The 22,015-nt window shown below is 38.0% G+C and overlaps 1 protein-coding gene across 6 annotated transcripts in view; it reads right to left on the reverse strand.

The window, feature by feature from the left end:
- Window positions 1-22,015, reverse strand: part of LOC124385965 (teneurin-1-like) — a 269,690-nt gene that overhangs the window by 173,568 nt on the left and 74,107 nt on the right. The window lies entirely within an intron of this gene.

A 22,015-nucleotide genomic window follows, 5' to 3' on the forward strand; every position in this document is an offset into this window, starting at 1 on the left:
ACAACAAAAGCAATTTGTTGTATCAATAAATATACATGAATTATTAGAATAACACGTTTTTTTTTCCCAAGTTATATTTTTCTGCAAACAAACTGTTTACAGATTAACACCATCAACCAACACAATCAACACCATTATCCACCATCATTATAATGGTGTTAAACCAATAAATAAAATGAAAACAAACAAACAAAAAAAAAAAACCATTTAAATTATCCATATAAAATAACTTTAAAAAAACAATCATTTGTGTATGTGTGTGTCTGTCAGAGGTGGGAAGTAACAGAGTACAAATACATTGTTACTGTACTTAAGTAGATTTTTTTGGTATCAGTACTTTACTCCACTATTTATTTTTCAGACAACTTTTTACTTTTACTCATTAAATTTTTACACAAATATCTCTACATTTTACTTCTTACATTTTCAAAACCGGCTTTTTACTTTAGTTTTAATCCATTGATTTTTGGTGAAATATATATTTTTTTTATTTTCACTGCCTGCCGATTTCAGCCGAACAACCGATTTCCTGTCATTGCTCGTCTTTTTCAATCCACTGGTGTCTCTCACTCACAGATGTAGACTAGCTTACGAGGCTAAGAATCAGCAGGCAGAAGGCAGTAAGAAGTCAGTGATCTAAACATGACTGAGAACAGATACATTCATGATCATCATCATCTTTTCTCTGCTTGTGTTCTATATGTGGATCTTCAGCTAGGACACATTCATTCGGTAACAACATTGTTAATTCGTTTTGTATATATATATATATATATATATATATATATATATATATATATATATATATATATATATATATATATATATATATATGTTTGTAAACGTCACAAAATTTTATTAACGCGCTACCAATTAGCACGCATTTTTGTTTTTTTACCATTTTATAAAAAAAAAATATATATATATATATATATATATATATATATATATATATATATATATATATATATATATATATATATAAAAGAGGCGAAATTAAAACCCCCAGCAAAAAAATACATTTATTCACAACGTCCCTTCTTTACTTAGATATAAAATAAATAAATAAACTCCAGATAAAAATATTTTGAATCAGTAAACAGTGTTTTATTTATGCGCCAAATCTCAAATCAAACACCAAATCCGCCATGTTTTACACAATTAACCCTCTAGCTGGCGTTTTGTGGGTTTTTCCCTCATAATGGCGACACAAACTTATATATATATATAAAAGCTTCTTGACTTGACTTAAAGCGGTGCAGTTTCTCTGGTATCACCTCATTAACTGTCCGTGTGGAAACATAGCAAAGGCTCTTAATGATGTCCACACATCTCTGCACTGTTATAGCCTTTATATTTAATCACTGTACATATGCTTACATATATATCACATGCTGTAAATATAATACATATTTATCTGCACTATTTGCACGATTGCTACTTTTTGCACTTCTGGTAGATGCCAAACTGCATTTCATTGCTGTGTAACTGTACAATGCAATGACAATAAAGATCGATTGATCGATCAAACTATCTATCTATCTATCTATCTATCTATCTATCTATCTATCTATCTATCTATCTGTCTGTCTGTCTGTCTGTCTGTCTGTCTGTCTGTCTGTCTGTCTGTCTGTCTGTCTGTCTGTCTATCTATTTATCTAATTAATTTATCTATCTAGTTAATATGCTGTGAGGTCCAGTTAACAGCTAAAACGTAGAAGTAATAATTATTTTTTTACTTAAGTACATGTCAGAGCCAAGACTTCTTTACTTTCACTTGAGTAAAAAAATTTAATCAGTACTTCAACTTTTACCTGAGTATTTTAAAACATGAGTATCTGTACTTCTACTTAAGTAAAGGATGTGTGTACTTTTGCCACCTCTGGTGTGTGTGTGTGTGGGTATGTGTGTGTTTTGAGACCTGAGTCATTGCTTTGCATTTGCTGCTAAAATGATATACCAAAATAAAAAACAGAGATGACAGAAAACCTTGCCATTTTGAAGCTAATAAAAGATTGAAATCAATCAGTGCCTTTGCACAAGCACTGAGCAGAGCACATTTCAAATGCCCTGAAAAGAAAGAACCACTAGTGGACTATTGATTTGCAAAGAGCCTGTAACTTGTAAACATTATGCTAATTTGGGATCATTAGTTTGAGAATTCCTCACTCGTTGTACAATTGTGGCATAGTTTAAGGATATTTATCTTTATTACATATCAGATCATTTGCAGAAATACATAAGATGACATAAGATTTATTTTTTATCATCTATAAAGACCTGTGAAGAAGAGTACATGATTTCGATGCCATTGGTTTCGGTAAGTAAACTACAGTATATGCTTGAGTTATGGCATGCCAAATGTAGCACTGTTTAGCTGGATGTAGATTGTAGTTATGTGTAGTTGAAGTTAATTTGTGGTTCACTTGTTCTTTTTCACGTGTTCATTATTTAAAACCAAGTAACTGATATCTGCTTTAACTGAAGGCTGAAGATAAAACTTGCATATGATTACTCAGGTTCAACAATTTTAGAAAGCCACTGAATGAATTTTATCCTCATCCGAAATAACACAGTTATTAGACTTGGTGGAAGTACGAACTGATAAATGTTGATTGATAATTGTTAATTATATCAGCACTGATATAATGAGAAATACACTGATGCTAAAGATATGCTAGCTCAGCATTACTATACTAAAACATAAACCTTCCTATTTCCTTTTCTCCTTCCTGACAGTTGAATCAGTCATGGTGCTATCTTTCATAAAAAGAATATTGTTAAAATTTACAGTATTAAGATTTGTTTTTAACACAGGTTACAGGGCACAGTGGGTACACAGTCAAGCTTTGAGTTTGAGGGCATTTTAAGAACCCTTGTATGCTGAAACTTTAGTTATTCCTTACCCCTAGGAAAATAATATAAATAACACATTTTACTTTACCTGCTATAAAAAATGCCACAAAGGTTCCAGTCCAAAAGCTTCCCAACATATAAATGGAATGTTTATCTCACACTTTGAAGCTACAGTGGGGGAAATAATTATTTCGTCCCCTGCTGTAAATGTACCCTTTACAAAGAAATGAACACTATATAATTTTATGTATGTTGATTTTAACAGAGAAAGAATATAAAAAATACAGAAAGAAATAATAAATTATTATTTTGTATAAATTAATTTGTATTTGATCAAGTTAAATTAGTATTTGATCCCCTACCAACCAGCAAGGATTCTGACTTCCACAGACCCAAATTAGTCCTGTCCCTTTAAGAAAGAACGTCTCTAGGTTATGTATGTAACCCTAGTTCCCTGAGGGAACGTCACAAAGCTTTGGGAATGCCTCCGTGCTCTGAATCACGTGTGAAAGACAAGTCATGACGTCACCGCCGGGGCAACGGCACGGACCAGGACGCTACAAAATGCGAGAGCAGTGTAGCGACACTAGGTTCTGAAAAAGAGAAGGTAAGCACCGCAAGGATGCAGGGAGTGTGGCATTTCGACGCAGCGTCTCATTCCCTCAGGGAACTAGGGTTACAGGACAGGACTAATTTGGGTCTGTGAAAGTCAGAATCCTTGCTGGTTGGTAGGGGATCAAATACTAATTTAACTTGATCAAATACAAATTAATTTATACAAAATATTAATTTATTATTTCTTTCTGGATTTTTTTAGATTCTTTCTCTCTTTGTTAAAATCAACATACATAAAATCATATAGTGTTCATTTCTTTGTAAAGGGTACATTTACAGCAGGGGACGAAATAATTATTTCCCCCACTGTAGCTTCAAAGTGTGAGATAAACATTCCATTCATATGTTGGGAAGCTTTTGAACTCGAGCTGCGTCAACACACTTTTTGGAAACAAGTGTCCAAACATGGCATACTGACTAGTTCCTGCCTAGTGTGTCTGAGCACAACCAGAACACAGGACAGGGGAGCCGGAAGTGGCTCTGATGTTGAGGTGAGCCACAGATTGCGTTTCTGTTGCTGCTAGAGCTGACATGGACCGACCTAAGGCCCGCACTGTTTCCTCGGTGGCCCTAAGGGGTTAGGTTGGCAGTGTGATGTAACTCCTTAAATCATCAGCCTCAGAGATGAATCGTTCATCTTTTGCTGTAGGTCTGGTATGCTTGCTTCACACTTTTTGTGTGGAGGCAACCCGCGGCCTGACCTACTGCTGCGTACCCTTGCCTACTAACGCCAAAGTGTCTCTCAACGGTTTAGTAGGCAATACTTAAATGATGTTGCACCTGGGGAGAGTTAAGTAGGCCTTAAGCGATGTTGCACCTGAGGAGAGATAGCCGGCAAACTTCTCTTCAACCCTGGACATCGTCCAATAGCCGCACTCTTTAAACCCTACTACATTCACATACAACGAGGTTCGTGGGGAGAAGGTACAGGTTATGTATAGTGTCTCCCAGGACCTCCCAGGACCTGGACAGCTCAGTGTGCAGGTCGGGGAAAAATGGTACTTTCCGCTTCCTATTTCTAGCTTGGACATGGCCCGCATCACTACCTCCAGGAGCTCCCCACTTTAATGTTTCAGATCATCAAACTAATTTAAATATTAGTACAAGATAACACAAGTGAACACAACATGCAGTTTTTAAATGAAGGTTTTTATTAGTGATGGAAAACAAAATCCAAAACTACATGGCCCTGTGTGAAAAAGTGTTTGCCCCCTGTTAAAACTGTGATTTATCACACCTGAGTTCAATTTCTCTAGCCACACCCAGGCCTGTTTACTGCCACACCTGTTCGCAATAAAAAATCTCTTAAAAAAGACCTGCCTGACAAAGTGAAGTAGACCAAAAGATCCTCAAAAGCTAGACATCATGCCGAGATCCAAAGAAATTCAGAAACAAACTAGAAAGAAAGTAATTGAGATCTATCAGTCTGGAAAAGGTTAAAGGTTAAAAAGTGAAAGAGAGATAGTTTAAGTGAGGGTTTTGTTATATATCATTGTATCTAACTAGAGAGATCCAAAAAGGTTCAAAAACGTAAAGAAATCACTGTTGTAGTACCATTAAAATTATTCATCATCCATGATAACGTTTAGAAATTATGAAGAGAAATGGGAGATAAATGAGACGTAACCTGCCATAAAAGTGCGCTGTCCTAAATTCTCTTGGGTCAGCCTGAAATTTGGGGTCAATGGGGTGACATGCTCTGAAGAGGCAAGAGAAAGTATGTACATGCTGGGAGCAAAACAGGAGCGTTACGCTAGACTGAGCACACCTATCAAAATAGGCACAGTACAACACAGCATCAACCTTCAGAAGGCATTCTGGACTCAAGGCAACATATGCAGTACTTGTTTAACGGAACCATGTCATAGTTTGACAAACAGGTCAATGCTGCTATGAAATATGCATGAACCTGAATGCATCTACAGTTTCTGAGGAATATGTGTCTACATGTATTTAATTTTCAAACGATCAGGCACAACATTATGACCACCTGCCTAATATTCTGTTGGTCCCTTATTGCTGCCAAAACAGTCCTGACCTGTCGAACATTAACAGCATTGTTTATCATTTTGAGCTCGTCTGTTGGATCAGACCATAAGGGCCAACCTTCGCTTCCCACCTGCATCAATGAGCCTTGGCCGACCATGACCCTGTCACCAGTTCACCACACTTTCTTCCTTGAACCACTTTGGATAGATACTGACCACTGTTTTAGAGAGGCTCTGACCCAGTGTTGAATCGCAACTTAATAGCACATTCTTATCTATTCTAAATGTACCTTAAATATATGCTTTTCAAGTTTTCAAAACTCTAATCAACATGTGCATGGCAAAATATTGATGGTTTTATGCAAATGTATGTTTATTATTAGTAAAACCATACTAAACATGGAGCTTGAAGTCAAAATATACTTGTAAATGTTTTAAAGCAGTTTTGCTGTTTTAAATTATGTAAATCATCAGGACACCAAACGGAACATTGGTGGTTTTAATTGCCGAATGTGTACATCATGGCGGATTTTGGTGCTTGAATTGAGACATTAGTAAAACAAATGTTTATTTATAAAAAAAAAAATAAAATAAAAAAGAATTTCGGTGGAGTAAAATTTTTTTATATATCTGAGTAAAAAAGGACAGCATGAATAAATGTATGTAACATTAAAGGTTTTAATTTGGCCTCTTTTATATTTTCGTATTCATCTTTTTATTTTTTTACTTCTGCTCCCATTAGGGGTGATCCACAGCAGATCATTTGTTTCCATACCCCCCTGTCCTCTACATCTGCCTATTTCAAACCAACTACCTGCCTGTCCTCCCTCGTTTCCTCCTTCCTGGTGGCTCCATCCTCAGCATTCTCCTACTGATGTACCCCATGTCCCTCTTCTGCACATGTCCAAACCATCTTAATCGTGTCTTCCTTACCTTGTCTCCAAAACATCCTACATGTGCTGTCCATCTAATAAACTCATTTCTAATCCTGTCCATCCTCGTCACTCCCAACAAAAACCTCAACATCTTCAGCTCTGCTCCACCTCCTGTCTTTTACTCACTGCCACTGTCTCTAAACCATAAAACATAGCAGGTCTCACCCCAGTCCTATAAACTTTCCCTTTTACTCTTGCAGATACCCTTCTATCACAAATCACTCCTGCCACTCTTCTCCACCCACTTCACCCTGCCTGCACACTTTACACACTCTCCATTACTTTGCCCTGTTGACCCCAAGTACATGAACTCCTCCACCTTCACCACCTCTTCTCCCTGCAACTGCACCACTCCACTGTCCTCCCTCTAATTCACACACATGTACTCTATCTTACTCCTACTGACTTTCATTCCCCTTTTCTCCATTGCATACCTCCACCCCTCCAGGCTTTTCTCAACCTGCTCCCTACTCTCGCCACAAATCACAATATCATCCGCAAACATCATAGTCCACAGAGACTCCTGTCTGACCTCGTCCATCAGTCTATCCATCACCACTGCAAACAGGAAAGGGCTCAGAGCCGATCCTTGATGCAGTCCACCTTGAACCAGTCTGTCATTCTTACTGCACACTTCACTGCTGTCACACTGTCCTCATACATGTCCTCAACACCCTCACATACGTCTCTGACACACCTGACTTACTCATACAATACCACAACTCCTCTCTTGTCCACTCCACCCTGTCGTACACTTTCTCTTAATCCACAAACACACAATGCAACTCCTTCTGACCTTCTCTATACTTCTCCATCAACATTCTCAAAGCAAATAGAATGTGGTATATAGTGCTCTTCCTCAGCATTAAACCATACTATCTCTCACAGATGGTCACGTCTTCTCTCAGCCTGGCTTCCACTACTCTTTCCCATAACTTCATTCTGTGACTGATTAACTTTATTCCCCTGTAGTTACTTCTCCTTTCCTTGCTGTCTCTGTAGACCTTTGGCTAACAGTAGCTCAATTTCTACCTGTGGCAGTCATTGGTAACCCAGGCCTTGACCTACCCGGTATTTCTGATTCGTGATCCGCATACTTGATTTGGCACATGATTTATGCTGGATGCCCTTTCTAACACAACCCTTCCCCAGTTATCCTGGCCCGGGCCTGGCTTGTGCAACATTAATGGATGGGTTTTCATATTTATATTTTGAACCAAACTGTACATGATGTACATGTTCCCTTATTTTAGATATTGAAACTTTTATTTTCTTTGTAGTAAAAAGCTGTTCATCGATTTTGATCATGCAGCACAACAATTACTTGCGTTCCAAACAAGAATATTGTGATTAGGGTTGCAAAATTCCATGTTCAAGAAAATTTGTATGGGAATTTACAGGAAAATATGGGAATTCATGGGAATACATGGTTATGGTTATTAAAGGGAACAAACTGTGAATCTAAAAAAGTGGTTAGTCTATAACAGGGAACTTAAATGTAAATCTTGGTTCTTTCTACCCTGCACATTAATCAGTCACATGCAAACAGCACAATTATTGCAGGGATATTGAGAAAATACACATGCACTGTGCATTTCTACATAACATAACAGATAATTTCTTGAATCCTGCACAAAAAATAAGACCTCCAGCCTGTCGCTGTTAAATCTGGAGTTGTAGCTACCTAATTTTTCTCTTGAGCTGGGCCAGCTCTTTGCATATGGGTCATTTAATAGACTTCTTACAGACAGCTTTAGTTTTATATTCACATTGTAGCATTGCTTCATTATAGAATTATACTATACACAAAATGATGCACACATAAGTTAAATTCATTTTATTCTTAAGTGGCCTGGCCATCAAGGGCAATTTTTTTCCTCCCTCTACATGACCTATTTTGTCTTGGGTATTTGATGATTAAGAAATACATTACTATCTTCATAGTTCTAGTAAACTGTATTATTATTATTATTATTATTATTATTATTATTATTATTATAACTGTATTATTATTATTTTTACCCATAGTGTTCATAGTGTTGCCAATTTCAATTATGAATTTCTTATAATCCAGCAGCCCCTGAAAATACAATCTTAATAAAATGTTCATCCTCAGACTGGCACTTTTTATGATTTATTGCAGTATCAACTTCAAAATGCAGTCACACATAATGAGAATTTGTATATAATATTACCCTTACAGACAGAGTAGGAAAAAGAAAAAAATGCATGCAATAAAATACAACAGTAGTAATTGCCATCTAAAATAATAATTGTATGTTCTCTAAAATCAACGTGTCTATCAGTAGTGTTCTCTCTAAATTCTCAGCCCCATGTATTATTCAACAAGCATTTGCTAGTAGTTCATTGCAGATGATGAGCCCCATCGTGACAGCCACGCTGCTGAGAAATTCCTACCGAAAAGGCTCTCTCCTCCCAGGAAGAGAACAAATGTCATGTGCACTGCTGGCCACTGGCTCTCCCAAGGACTGCCAATAGCGATTTAGCTCTTACAATCCAGCATTAAAGTCAGAGGGGTGTAGTGAAACATGTAAAATCAAGCTGTCGCAGAATGTGAACATCTTTTGCAAAACAACATATCCACTGGAGTGTCACAGCGAGTGACAAAATAATCACATGAGTGATCAAACAGGCCCCGCCAATGCATCTTTAAAAAGTTCATCAAATCTGTCAAGACTTAAATATAAAGAATTGGACTTAATTTTTACTGCTTTTGGATGTTGCAAGGACATCTGCTTTCTGACTGATTAAAACAAGTAGTTCTCCTAGAGTGGCTAAAATTAGACTGTTAAACAATGAGGCTGCCAACAATACTAAATAACAACATGTTTGAAGATTAAACATACTCCTTATACATAAACCCAAAGAAGGTACGAGTAAGATTAGAATAAATTTAGATAGGTTTAAATAAATAGGAATAATTAAAGTTGAGTAATGAAAGGAGGATGAACTTGAAATTGCTCACATGAATCGCTCAACTCTAAAATATCGTGTCTCTTTTCTATTGCAAAATAAAAGTAATACTATTAGTGTGTAGGCTGAGGTCTAGTGGTTATGAGACCCAGCAGGAAGGTGGAAGGGTAAGTGAACATTACGATGTGTGTCATTGTCTTGAGACAATTTCAAATATTTACTTCCTTATTATTCAAATGAAGAAGTGAATAATTGGAAAGGGGAGTAATGAAACCAGGAAGATTTACTGTCAGTATGTGTTAACATTACAGCATGATTTAATGGAACTGTCAAAAAGACTGTGAAAAAGGATGATGAATGCTGATGAGAATTAAGGGATAGATAAACAGAGTCATCATCAAAAAGATTTGATTGCCTGTTACACAGAAATGGAAAATGCAAAAGCTATTACTAAAATATGTCAACAGAGACATATCCGTGCAACCATACCTGAAAAAACAGATTCAACAAAAAATTCCATCTCAAACTGAGAAAGAAGTGTCATGCTCAATCATATACCTTTCGTAGTTCATAAATAGTTCTAATATTCATCAAAGTTAAATCTAAAAATATAATTAAGAAGATGCTTAATTGAGAAGTGGTTCTCAATGAAAAAAAAATCTATATTGCATCTTTAGAATGTATCTGTCTATAGAGTTGTCTCTACCTCTTGCTCTCTATTTATTTAATTTTTTTAGCAGAATTTTTTTTTAACTAAGTATCTGTTTCTAGAAAAAAAAATTTATTTCCTAACATGCTCTTACTCAGAGGTGTGGGAGAATGCTTGGTGTGGTAAAGAAAGGCCCTGATTAACACCAAGGTTCTGATTGCAGTACTTAACAATCAGTCCTACCCTCTCCATGATAAAGATGCCATTTCTAACAAGAAGTACATTACAGAAACTCTAGCTAGGTCTGCCAGACCTTCACTTATTTATCTTGAAAGATCTGCAACTCCACAACTGACTTTTTTATATCAGTAACTAGGGTTTTTTTTAGTCTAATTATGCTTAACCTAATTCTAAGTGTATTACACTGTTCATTGATCATGATTATTGATGCAGCAAATAATCTTTGAGCCAGGTAAAATACAGATGTAAATAAAAAAAAAGAGGGAACATGGTAAACATAAAGAATGTCACTAATTGTGAAAGACTGATTAGCGAATTTTGAATGATAAACAAATGCAAGAAAATGTTTTCTTTAAATCGTGTGTCACTATACCTACATGGCATCAAGTGCCTAGGCTGTTATTATGGAAAACACAGGCATTCATGCTTCCCACACACTTCAAATTTATGAGACAAGCTCTATTCTAGGCAAGATCCTATTAGCAGCATTACAGATTCAGGATTCTCTTGGTATATGAATTGTGCCGGTAAAAAGCTGCCAAAGATGACCACTTTTACCAGCCTTTTTCTGTGCTTGTGCAAAAAGCTGAAAAGAAGCTTGTGACAGCAACATGTACTGAAATGCATGCCTGAGTAGACTTCCTGTGAGAAAAGCTCTCGTCTGAAAAAAGTGAGGCCTACATATTCCTAATACATATCTAATAAATATATTGCATGATTTATCAGACATTCTGACAGGGAGGCTCATCCATGTCACTTAGAGAGCCAAGCAGAAATTTTTTATGTAATATAAACTGAGCCACATTAAATAAATGTTTCTTATTATAGTTAGAGGCTGATTTTAATTGGATAGATCTGAAAAATAACAATTAAGCAAAAGCAAATTACCAAAGAGCATAATAGACAACAACATTATGGAATATTTTGCTGTAATAAAAATTGCTGGTTTGTGTACTGTTATTACAAAAATGTGCATTTTTTCAAATGCAGCATAAAAGTGGGTAGACAGAACTTTAAATGTAAATAATTCATAATAGAATATTCCATATTTAAATGTATATTCAGAAGGACATAGTCTATATGAGTTTATTTAGCAACAGAAAAACAGCTATCACCATTTCCACTAATCCAATTATTTTGGGCCGGTGGCAAAACTCAAATAGAAATATAAATTATAAATCAATATCCATCTAATAAAGTAACAAAAAGTTATACATCAGTAGAGAAAGACATTTTAAGACTATTAAGACCACATCATGATAATAAATGTTTTTCAGTGTATTCTCTAGAAACTTAAATATAAAATGTTTAAAAATACATTTAAAAATAAACTTTTCTCTGTTAAACTGATTACAGTAACACTATTTCTTCAACATTTAGAATTTTGCTGAACAAGCTGTACAGCTGTGTTGAATAAAGTAAAACTGGCAACAAGTAATAACTTTTTTCTATTTATCACACTTATAAGTATGTAAGTGATTCCCCCTTAGGCTGTTCATGGCACTCTTTGATTAGCTTGTGTTTAAATACCCTATTGTGTCTGTGCATACTTCAAAAAGTCACTGCCAATCACATTTGCTATTTGGTAGGGCCTCGCTTTGCTCTTAGGCCTTAAATCTTTGTAACATGGATCCCTCATGATTCATGCTGTGAACCTCCAGTTCTACCACACCCCAACAAATTTAAATTGATAAAGATCTAGTGGCCAAGATGTATATCACTGAACCCATTTTCATGTTCATGAAACATTTGGGAATAGCTTTTGCTTTGCAGCATGAAGCATTATAATGGCATTAGGAGATGGATAAATTATTGCTATGAAGAGTCCATGAATTCATGCTGTTAGCAGACACTTCTCACTATTGCATCAATGTGTAAGTTTTTCCAATCTTCAACTGTACAGGTTTGGTAGGTTCAAATGTGTCACTCTCGGACTACAATGGCAATGAAATGCAGTTAATTTATTTGGTGACTCTATGACCACTGTTCTCAGCTGGAAGAAGTGGATCCAGATGGTTCACCTAATTGGACCAGACTGTTCAACTAATGTTTCAACAAATGTATCCTGAGATGATCATTACAAATGTGCAAGAGTGGTTATTCAAGTTACAGTACATTTTAATCAACTCAAACCAGTCTGGACGTTCTCCGTTGACCACTCTCTTCAACAAAGCATTTCAGCTGCCACTGACAGACAAAAAATACACAATCAAAATCATTCAATATACAGAATATGTTCCTCTGTTCTAGTTGATGTAAACATTACCCAAAGCTGCTGGTGTCAGGGATCCCCCTGCCACGACCCATCAGCGGCTCTCTCCCAGCCACTTCCAGTGCTAATCGCCGACACCTGTTCCACATTACCGTTCCCCTATATATGTTCCTGTTCTGACCCCACTGGCTGTTGGATCTACGAACTCATGCTAGTGATCTCCTGGATTCCTGACTGGTAGCATTCCCCGCTGGTTCCTGCACCCGGTGCCGAATGCACGGATTATGCCGAATGCACCTTCACCGTACGGATTCTACTTCCCTTTATGGAATATACTTTTCTGACGGATTATACCCGCATTATGGACTAAACCTGCATTATGGTTCGTATGCTCTCAGTCTTGTGTTTGTGTGCTAAAAGGCTTATTAAACATGATTGAGTTACTTCCGCTTCCCTTTCGTGGTCACTACCCTGACAGCTGGCCCATATCTGCATGGTTTTGTGAATTGCATCGCTACCACATGATTGGCAGATTACTACATTAACAAGAAGGTATAAAAGTGTTACTAATAAAGTATTCAGTGGTTGTGTCATATGCAACGACACATTGAAGGAATCCTAATTACAGTGTGCATATGAAATTATTTGACTATTTGGAACCTTTTCTATAGAATGTTTATAGATAAAGTGTCTGTTTAAGATTATTGATATAGAATTCCAGAATGTACAAGTCTTTTAGAACTCACCTAAATTCAAGATGCACAAAATGCACAAAGTGATATAGGACCGAATTGTGCAATGTTGCCTAGACCTCATGCAAATTAAAAGTTTGCGAAAGCATCTTTGCTATTAACTAAACCTTCAAAAATGTTGTATGAATCTGTTACTGTTATCCCAGAAGAACAGACTCTTTCTGGTCTCACAGATTCCAGGCAAAAGTACCATAATTAAAAATATACTATATCAGAAGTACTTTCTCATATTTGCAAATCAGGACAGGCTGATGGCTGATGTCAATCAGTTCATATCACTGGCTCCTTATTAGCAGCTATTTTTTATTTCCCTTTCAGAACATACGGCTTGCAGATGGAGAGTGACACATTTGCATAGCAGCAGATTCTCAACCTCTCTTGTTTATTGTCAGTGAATCATTTAGTTAACCCTTAAAACTACTAAGGGATTCTACTTTGTGCAAGGAATAAGTTTTACTGCTATTAAATATTGAAAACCTATTTTACTGGGAAAAAATGGTGAAAAAGGAAAGAGTACAATCTATATATGTATATAAAATGGTATCAGTTGACAGTGAAATACAAAAATTACCATTTTACATTGCAAGTCTATTATTGCATTGCATGTGGCTTTTCATATAAAAAAAAAAATAGTACTATTACTGGAAGCAACCTTATTTAATAGCATTTTGAGTGGAGGAAGTTTTTGAATGTTATTAAATAAAACAACTAAAGAATAAAAACAACTGCTAATACAAACAGCCATTTAACCCAGCCATTAGGGTTGCACAAGCCAGTGCACTCTTAGTACCAGCCTCAAGCCTGGATAAATGGGGAGGGTTCAGTTAGGAAGGGCATCCACCGTAAAACATGTGCCAAATGGAATATGCGGATCATGAACCAGAATTTCATACCGGATCGGTCGAGGCCCAATTACTAACGGAAATTGGGCTACTGTTGGCTGTTAAAGGAGAAACAGAAGAGGAAGACGTCTACAGAAACAGCAGGGAAAGGAGAAGTGTAGGAAAGTGGTGGTTAGGGTAGGCACTTTAAATGATGGTAATATGACTGGTAAAGGGAGAAAGTTAGCTGATATGATGGAGCAGAGAAAAGTAGACGTGTGTTCATGAGACCAAGTGGAAAGGGAGTACGGCCAGGAATACTGGAAAAGCGTTTAAACTGTTCTATCATGGTTTGGATGGAAAGAGAAATGGTGTAGGGGTGATACTTAAGGAAGAATACAGTAAGAGTGTAGTGGAGGTGAAGAGAGTTTCTGATCGGGTGATGAACGTGAAGCTGAAGGGGTGATAAATGTCATCAGTGCTTATGCTCCACAAGTGGTCTTTTTGATGAAGTAGAAAGAAAAATTCTGGAGTGAGTTAAATGAAGTGGTAGAAGGTGAACCTATAAATGAAAGATTAGTGATTTGGAGAAGACTTCAATGGCCATATTGTTGAAGTGAACAGAGGTGATGAGGAGGTGATGGGTAGGTATTTTCTTAGGGAGAGGGATGTGAAAGGGCAAATGGTTTTAGATTTTGCTAAAAGAATAAAAATGGCAGTGGTGGATACGTATTTCAAGAAGAAGGAGGAGTATAGGGTGACATATACGAGTCGAGGAAGGTGCACACAGGTGGACTATATTCTATGTAGGAGATGCAACCTGAAGGAGATTGGAGACTCTAAGGTGTTGGCAGGGGACAGTGTAGCTAGACAGCATTGGAATGGTGGTCTGTAGGATGGCTTTGGAGGTGAAGAAGAATCTTTAAGATTAAGAGAGATGTGCAAACCTGTAGTAACTACAAGAGAATAAAGTTGATCAGTCACACCATGAAGTTATGGAAAAGAGTAGTGGAAGTCAGGCTGAGAGAAGAGGTGACCATCTGTGAGCATCAGTATGTTTTCATGTTGAGGAAGAGCACCACAGCCGCATTATTTGCTTTATAAATGTTAATGGAGAAATATAGTGAAGGTCAGAAGGAGTTGCATTGTGTGTTTGTGTTTTTAGAGAAAGCGTACAACAAGGTGGCGATAAAGGAGTTACGGTTTTTTATGAGAAAGTCAGGTGTGTCAATAAAGTATGTGAGGATGGACAGGTTTGGAAACAAGTTTATTAGACGGACAGCACATGTAGAATGTTTTGGGAACAAGGTGAGGGAGGCGCGATTAAGATTGTTTGGACATGTGCAGAGGGGGGACATGGGGTATATCAGTAAAAGAATGCTTAGGATGAAGCTGCCAGGAAGGAGGAAAAGAGAAAGGCCAAGGAGGAGGTTTATGGATGTGGTGAGGAAAGATGTGCAGGTAGTTGGTTTGAAAGAGGCAGATGTAGAGGGCAGGGGGGTATAGAGACCTGTAATGGGAGCAGCAAGAAGAAGAAAAAGAAAAAGAAGCTAATATAAAGAGCTGTTCAGGTCTAATGCAAACTATTAGTCTTTATAAATCTCTGCACCAATGTGCAAATACAGCAATGGCTAAATTAAAAAAATTCTTAAAACCCTTGGGGGCACTGAGTGGATTTCACTGAAATTTGCATAGCACTGTAGCAGGTAACTGCTTGTATTTTGTATAGGGCGTGTTAATAACGCGTTAATGCAAATAAATTTTCATTTCATTTTAATTTTTAATTTTTGTTTGACCATTTTTTTAATAAATAAATAAATACATACATAAATCTTCTTCTTCTTTCGGCTGCTCCCATTAGGGGTCGCCACAGCGGATCATCCGTCGCCATACCACCCTGTCCTCTACATCTGCCTCTTTTACACCAACTACCTGCATGTCTTCCCTCACCACATCCATGAACCTCCTTCTTGGCCTTCCTCTTTTCCTCCTACCTGGTGGCTCCATCCTCAGCATTCTTCTACCAATATAATTCATGTCCCTCCTCTGCACATGTCCAAACCATCTCAATCTCGCCTCCCTCACCTTGTCACCAAAACATCCTACATGCGCTGTCCCTGTAATAAACTCATTTCTAATCTTGTCCATCCTCGTCACTCCCAACGAAAACCTCAACATCTTCAGCTCTGCTACCTCCAGCTCCACCTCCTGTCTTTTACTCAATGCCACTGTCTCTAAACCATACAACATCGCAGGTCTCACCACAGTCCTATAAACTTTCCCTTTCATTTTGCAGATACCCTACTATCACAAATCACTCCTGTCACTCTTCTCCACCCACTCCACCCTGCCTGCACTCTTTTCTTCACTTCTCTAACACACTCTCCATTACTTTGCACTGTTGACCCCAGGTACCTGAATTCCTCCACCTTCTCCAGCTCTTCTCCTGCAACCGCACCACCCACTGCCCTCCCTCTCATTCACACACATGTATTCTGTCTTACTCCTACTGAGTTTCATTCCCCTTCTCTCCAGCGCATATCTCCACCTCTCCAGGCTCTTCTCAACCTGCTCCCTACTCTCACAACAAATCACAATATCATCCGCAAACATCATAGTCCAGGAGACTCCTGTCTGACCTCGTCCGTCAACCTGTCCATCACCACTGCAAACAGGAAAGGGCTCAGGGCCGATCCTTGATGCAGTCCAACCTTCACTCTAAACCAGTCTGTCGTACCTACTGCACACTTCACTGCCGTCACACTGTCCTCATACATGTCCTGCACCACCCTCACATACTTCTCTGACACACCTGACTTCCTCATACAATACCACAACTCCTCTCTTGGCACCCTGTCGACGCCTTCTCTAAATCCACAAATACACAATGCAATTCCTTCTGTCCTTCTCTATACTTCTCCATCAACATTCTCAAAGCAAATAAGGCATCTGTGGTGCTCTTCCTCGGCATGAAACCATACTGTTGCTCACAGATGGTCACCTCTTCTCTCAGCCTGGCTTCCACTACTCTTTCCCATAACTTCATGGTGTGACTGATCAACTTAATACCCCTGTAGTTACTGCAGGTCTGCACATCTCCTTTATGCTTAAAGATCGGTACCAGCACACTCTTCTCCATTCCTCAGGCATCTTCTCACCTTCCAAAATCCTGTTAAACAATCTGGTCAAAAACTCCACTGCCATCTCTCCTAAACATCTCACGCTTCTACCGGTATGTCATCTGGTCCAACCGACTTTCCACTCTTCATCCTCTTAATCGCTGCTCTCACTTCCTCCTTACTAATCCTATCTACATCCTGCTTCACCAACTCCACATCATCCAACCTTCTCTCTCTGATTTTCCTCATTCATCAGCTGCTCAAAATACTCCCTCCACCTTCTCAACACACTCTCCTCACTAGTCAACACATTTCCTCTCCATCCTTTATTGCTCTAACTTGCAGCACATCCTTCCAGCTCGGTCCCTCTGCCTGGCCAATCGGTACAAATCCTTTTCTCCTTCCTTAGTGTCCAACCTCTCATACAGCTCCTCATATGCCTTTTCCTTGGCTTTTGCCACATCCTCTTAACCTGCTGCCGCATCTCCTTGTACTCCTGCCTACTTTTCTCATCACTCTGTCTATCCCACTTCTGTTTTGCCAACCTCTTTCTCCTTATGCTCTCCTGCACTTCCTCATTCCACCACCACGTCTCCTTGTCTTCCTTTCTATTTCCAGATGTCACACCAAGTACTTTTCTAGCTGCCTCCCTCATCACTCCTGCAGTAGTTGCCCAATCATCCAACACCTCCTTAACACCACTGAGCCTCTCTCTGACCTCTTCCCTGAACCTCACACTACACTCTTCCTCCTTCAGTTTCCACCATCTTATTCTTCTTTCAGTCCTCACTCTCCTCCTCTTCTTCGCCTCCAAAACCATCCTACAGACCACCATCCTATGCTGTCTAGCTACACTGTCCCCTGCCAACACCTTACAGTCGCCAATCTCCTTCAGGTTGCATCTCCTGCATAGCACATAGTCCACCTGTGTGCACCTTCCTCCACTCTTATACGCCACCCTATGATCCTCCTTCTTCTTAAAATAAGTGTTCACCACTGCCATTTCCATCCTTTTAGCAAAATCTACCACCATCTGCCCTTCCACATTCCTCTCCTTAAAACCATACCTACCCATCACCTCCTCATCACCTCTGTTCCCTTCACCTACATGCCCATTAAAGTCCGCCCCAATCACCAACCGTTCTTTCCTAGGTACACCATCTACCACTTCATCTAATTCACTCCAGAATCTTTCCTTCTCCTCCATCTCACAGCCAACTTGTGGAGCATAGGCACTGATGACATTTATCATCATCCCTTCAACTTCCACCTTCACGATCATCACCCTATCAGAAACTCTCTTCACCTCCACTACACTCTTACTGTACTCTTCCTTCAGAATCACCCCTACACCATTTCTCTTTCCATCCACACCATGATAAAACAGTTTAAATCCACCTCCAATGTTCCTGGCCTTACTCCCTTTCCACTTGGTCTCCTGAACACACAGCATATCTACCTTTCTCCTCTCCATCATATCAGCTACTTCTCTCCCTTTACCCGTCATAGTACCAACATTTAAAGTACCAACCCTAACCTCCACTCTCCTACACTGCTCCTTTCCCTGCCGTCTCTGTAGACGTCTTCCTCCTCTCCTTTTCCTCCTTCGGCCAACAGTAGCCCAATTTCCACCGGTACCCTGTCGGCTAACGATACCTGTGGCGGTCGTTGTTAACCCGGGCCTCGACCGATCCGGTATGACATTCTCATTTGTGATCCGCATATTTGATTTGGCACATGTTTTACGCTGGATGCCCTTCCTAACGCAACCCTCCCCATTTACCCGGGCTTGGGACCGGCACTAAGAATGCACTGGCTTGTGCCTCTCTAATGGCTGGGTTAAATAAATACATACATAAATAAATAAGCTAAATTAAAACCTTCAGCATACATTTATTCACAACGTCTTTTCTTTACTCAGATATAAAAAATAAATAAATTAACTCAACCAAAAAATATTTTTTATTTTCTAAACACTGATGCGCCAAGTCTCAAATCAAGCATTAAAATTCCGCCATTAAGCACACATATCCGACAATTAAAACCATCTGTGTGAAAACATAGCAAAAGTTCCTTTTAGTGCCCTGATGATTTATGTAAATTAAAAGGCATAATTACTTTTATAACATTTACAAAAATGTTTTGTCTTCATATTCTATGTTAAAATGTTTTTACTAATAATAAACATACATCTGCATATAGCATCCATATTTGTTTTTGCCCATCTTGAGTAGAGTATTAAACACTTGAAAAGGATTAATATTAGGTAGATTTAGAACAGATAAAAATGTGCGATTAAATAATTTTTTGACAATAATTTAAAGAAAAAATGACGGAAGCACTGCTCACAATTATTTCAGGAATTCTAGTTAATATTGCTCTTTTTTGCTTCTTTTGAGCAATTTTTGACTGTACCTTGTCCCACTTGGTCTGCATCACCCTTACAAAACATACCTCAAAACTCATAGCCCCATTCAAACAGTTGTGCTGTTACTTTTCTAAGCACTGAAAAAGAAAAGTAAATGAATGCAGAACAAAACTCTGCTGTCACAGATCGGACTTTGTTTAGCTAACATGCTCAAAATCATGTTTTTTAATGTCTTTTAGTGAGTCAACACCCATAAATAGTACACATTTCTGAAAAATGTTATTTCAGCCCCAAAACAATATTGTGAAACCTCTGACCATCGAACTCAATGTCACAAACTAAAACAAGAATGTTGTCAATTTTAACTTATACTTATATACTAAGCATTTACCACTGTGTGTCAAATGTTTATTTAATAACATCTGCAAACAGCGCGCACACACTTATTGTCAGAGAACCACTAGCCACGCCTTCCTCCCGCACTCAACACTCTCGCTCAGCCTCTCCCTCCTACTAATCACCAACACCTTTTCCCTATTTACATTTCCCTTTATAAGGCCCCCTTTTTTCCCCTCACTCATCGTCCGATCTACAGGTTACTCCATAGATCAGTTCTGAAATTGCCAGCAATGAGTCCCTATCTGAATCCCATAGAACACCTGGGGAAAGATCTTAAAACAGCAGTTGTGAGAAGGCATCCTTTAAATCTGAATGACCTGACCTTTCCAAGAGAAGAGTGGTCCAAAATTCCAGTAGAGAGGTGTAAAAAACTCATTCATGGTTACGGGAGACGATTGATTTCAGTTATTTTTTTTACAAAGGGGGTGCTAACAAATATTAAGTTAAGGGTGCAATAATTTTGTCCAGTGCATTTTTAGGGTTCTGTGTGGAATTGTATCAGATATGACTTTTCTGTTCTGTTTTTTTTTTTGTGTTGTTGCAGTGCAAATAGAAATAATAATAATCATAAGAGTACAAAAACATTTGCATCTGCAACAGATTTCTGAAAGAAGGATTGCACTTTCTGACAGAATTGCAAGGGTGACGATATTTTTGGCCATGTCTGCATGTGTGTGTGTGTGTGTGTATATATATATATATATATATATATATATATATATATATATATATATATATATATATATAATCCCATAATGACCCCATAATGACAAAGTGAAACAGAATTCTAGAAATATTTTTTTTTTAAAGTTGATGAGAGTGAAGGGCGGAGCCAGACAAAACATGTGGTAAGAAGCACACCTGTAGCTGATTAGAATAATCTGTTTGCTCTGTTTCAGTGTTCAGCAATGCCAATAAAAAGTAAAGAGCTACAGTTGCTTTTTTGCTAACAGAGAGAAAAATTATTAAAACACATAACAGAAATTGTTTGTTTAATTCCTGATTTCCTTACAGGACTATTGCAAAAACGGTGCTTAAAGGAAAACACTGACAAGCATTTTAAGCTAGAAACAAATTATATACCTATTTCTGTAAAAGCCATTTTGTTTTATTATCCATATAACAGTCAAGGGAATAATGTGTTGGATCACAAAAGGGTTCATAATCAGTCTTGGGCACATTTGGTCTTTAACACAATTACACCCAAGTAAAAAAAATAGAACTATACTTTAGAAGGAGAAAAGACTTTGTGTGCATGAATTGCAGGTTATTATAAGGTACTTGCATACCTAACAGGAGAGGAGAGTGGAAGAAAAAAATTGGTAAATTAAAAGCGCACACATTTGCGCAGTTACCCAGTTATTCCCAGTTACTGGACCTGTATAATTAGAGGATGATATATCTTCTGGCAAATTCCTGTTTATAAACAGTCTAAACAAACAACTGTATTAAAATTAGTCACATACAGACCACATATATTTAATTACGAGTAACTAGGAATCCATGTACAATAGACAGTAAATTGACATTGATCCAATAATAAAACAGCTGTCAGAAATATGAAAACTGACTAGAATCAATCTCAAATGCTAAAATAATTTAATACTTTTCTCACAAATGAACAAGTCATCTGAAGAGGAAGAAATGGTTTTTGAGCATTTATTCATTTACTACAACATCTTCTCATTACTACATATGCCCTAATCATTGTCCAGGTGGAAAAATACTACAGTGGAACCCGCTTATCTCGACCTCGGTTATCTCGACAACCCTATTAAGTCGACGTTTTTGAAGTGGAACCGCCAAATTCTCGCTTTGTCTAAGCATTTTTTATCGGTTATGTCGATTCTTTTATGTCGCCGAACCCTGATATCTCGAGCACAAGGGGGGAAAAATTTGCCATTTAGCGTCGGTTATCTCGGTGCAGCCGCAGAAGAACTCGCGGAAGTGGCGGAAAAATCAAGGCTTACAGCTGCTACAGGTGTTGTATTGTATACTGGTGAATCTCTGCTGTTAGTTAGTGCACATATGCCTTTTGTTGTTAAATGTTTTGCGATGAACGGGGAGCGAAAGCCGCGATTGGCGGCGCGGAACGTGGGATGAGCAGCAAAAGCATAGAATAAACAC

This window comes from Silurus meridionalis, chromosome 5 (genome assembly GCF_014805685.1).
Source record: "Silurus meridionalis isolate SWU-2019-XX chromosome 5, ASM1480568v1, whole genome shotgun sequence".
Lineage (NCBI taxonomy): Eukaryota > Metazoa > Chordata > Actinopteri > Siluriformes > Siluridae > Silurus > Silurus meridionalis.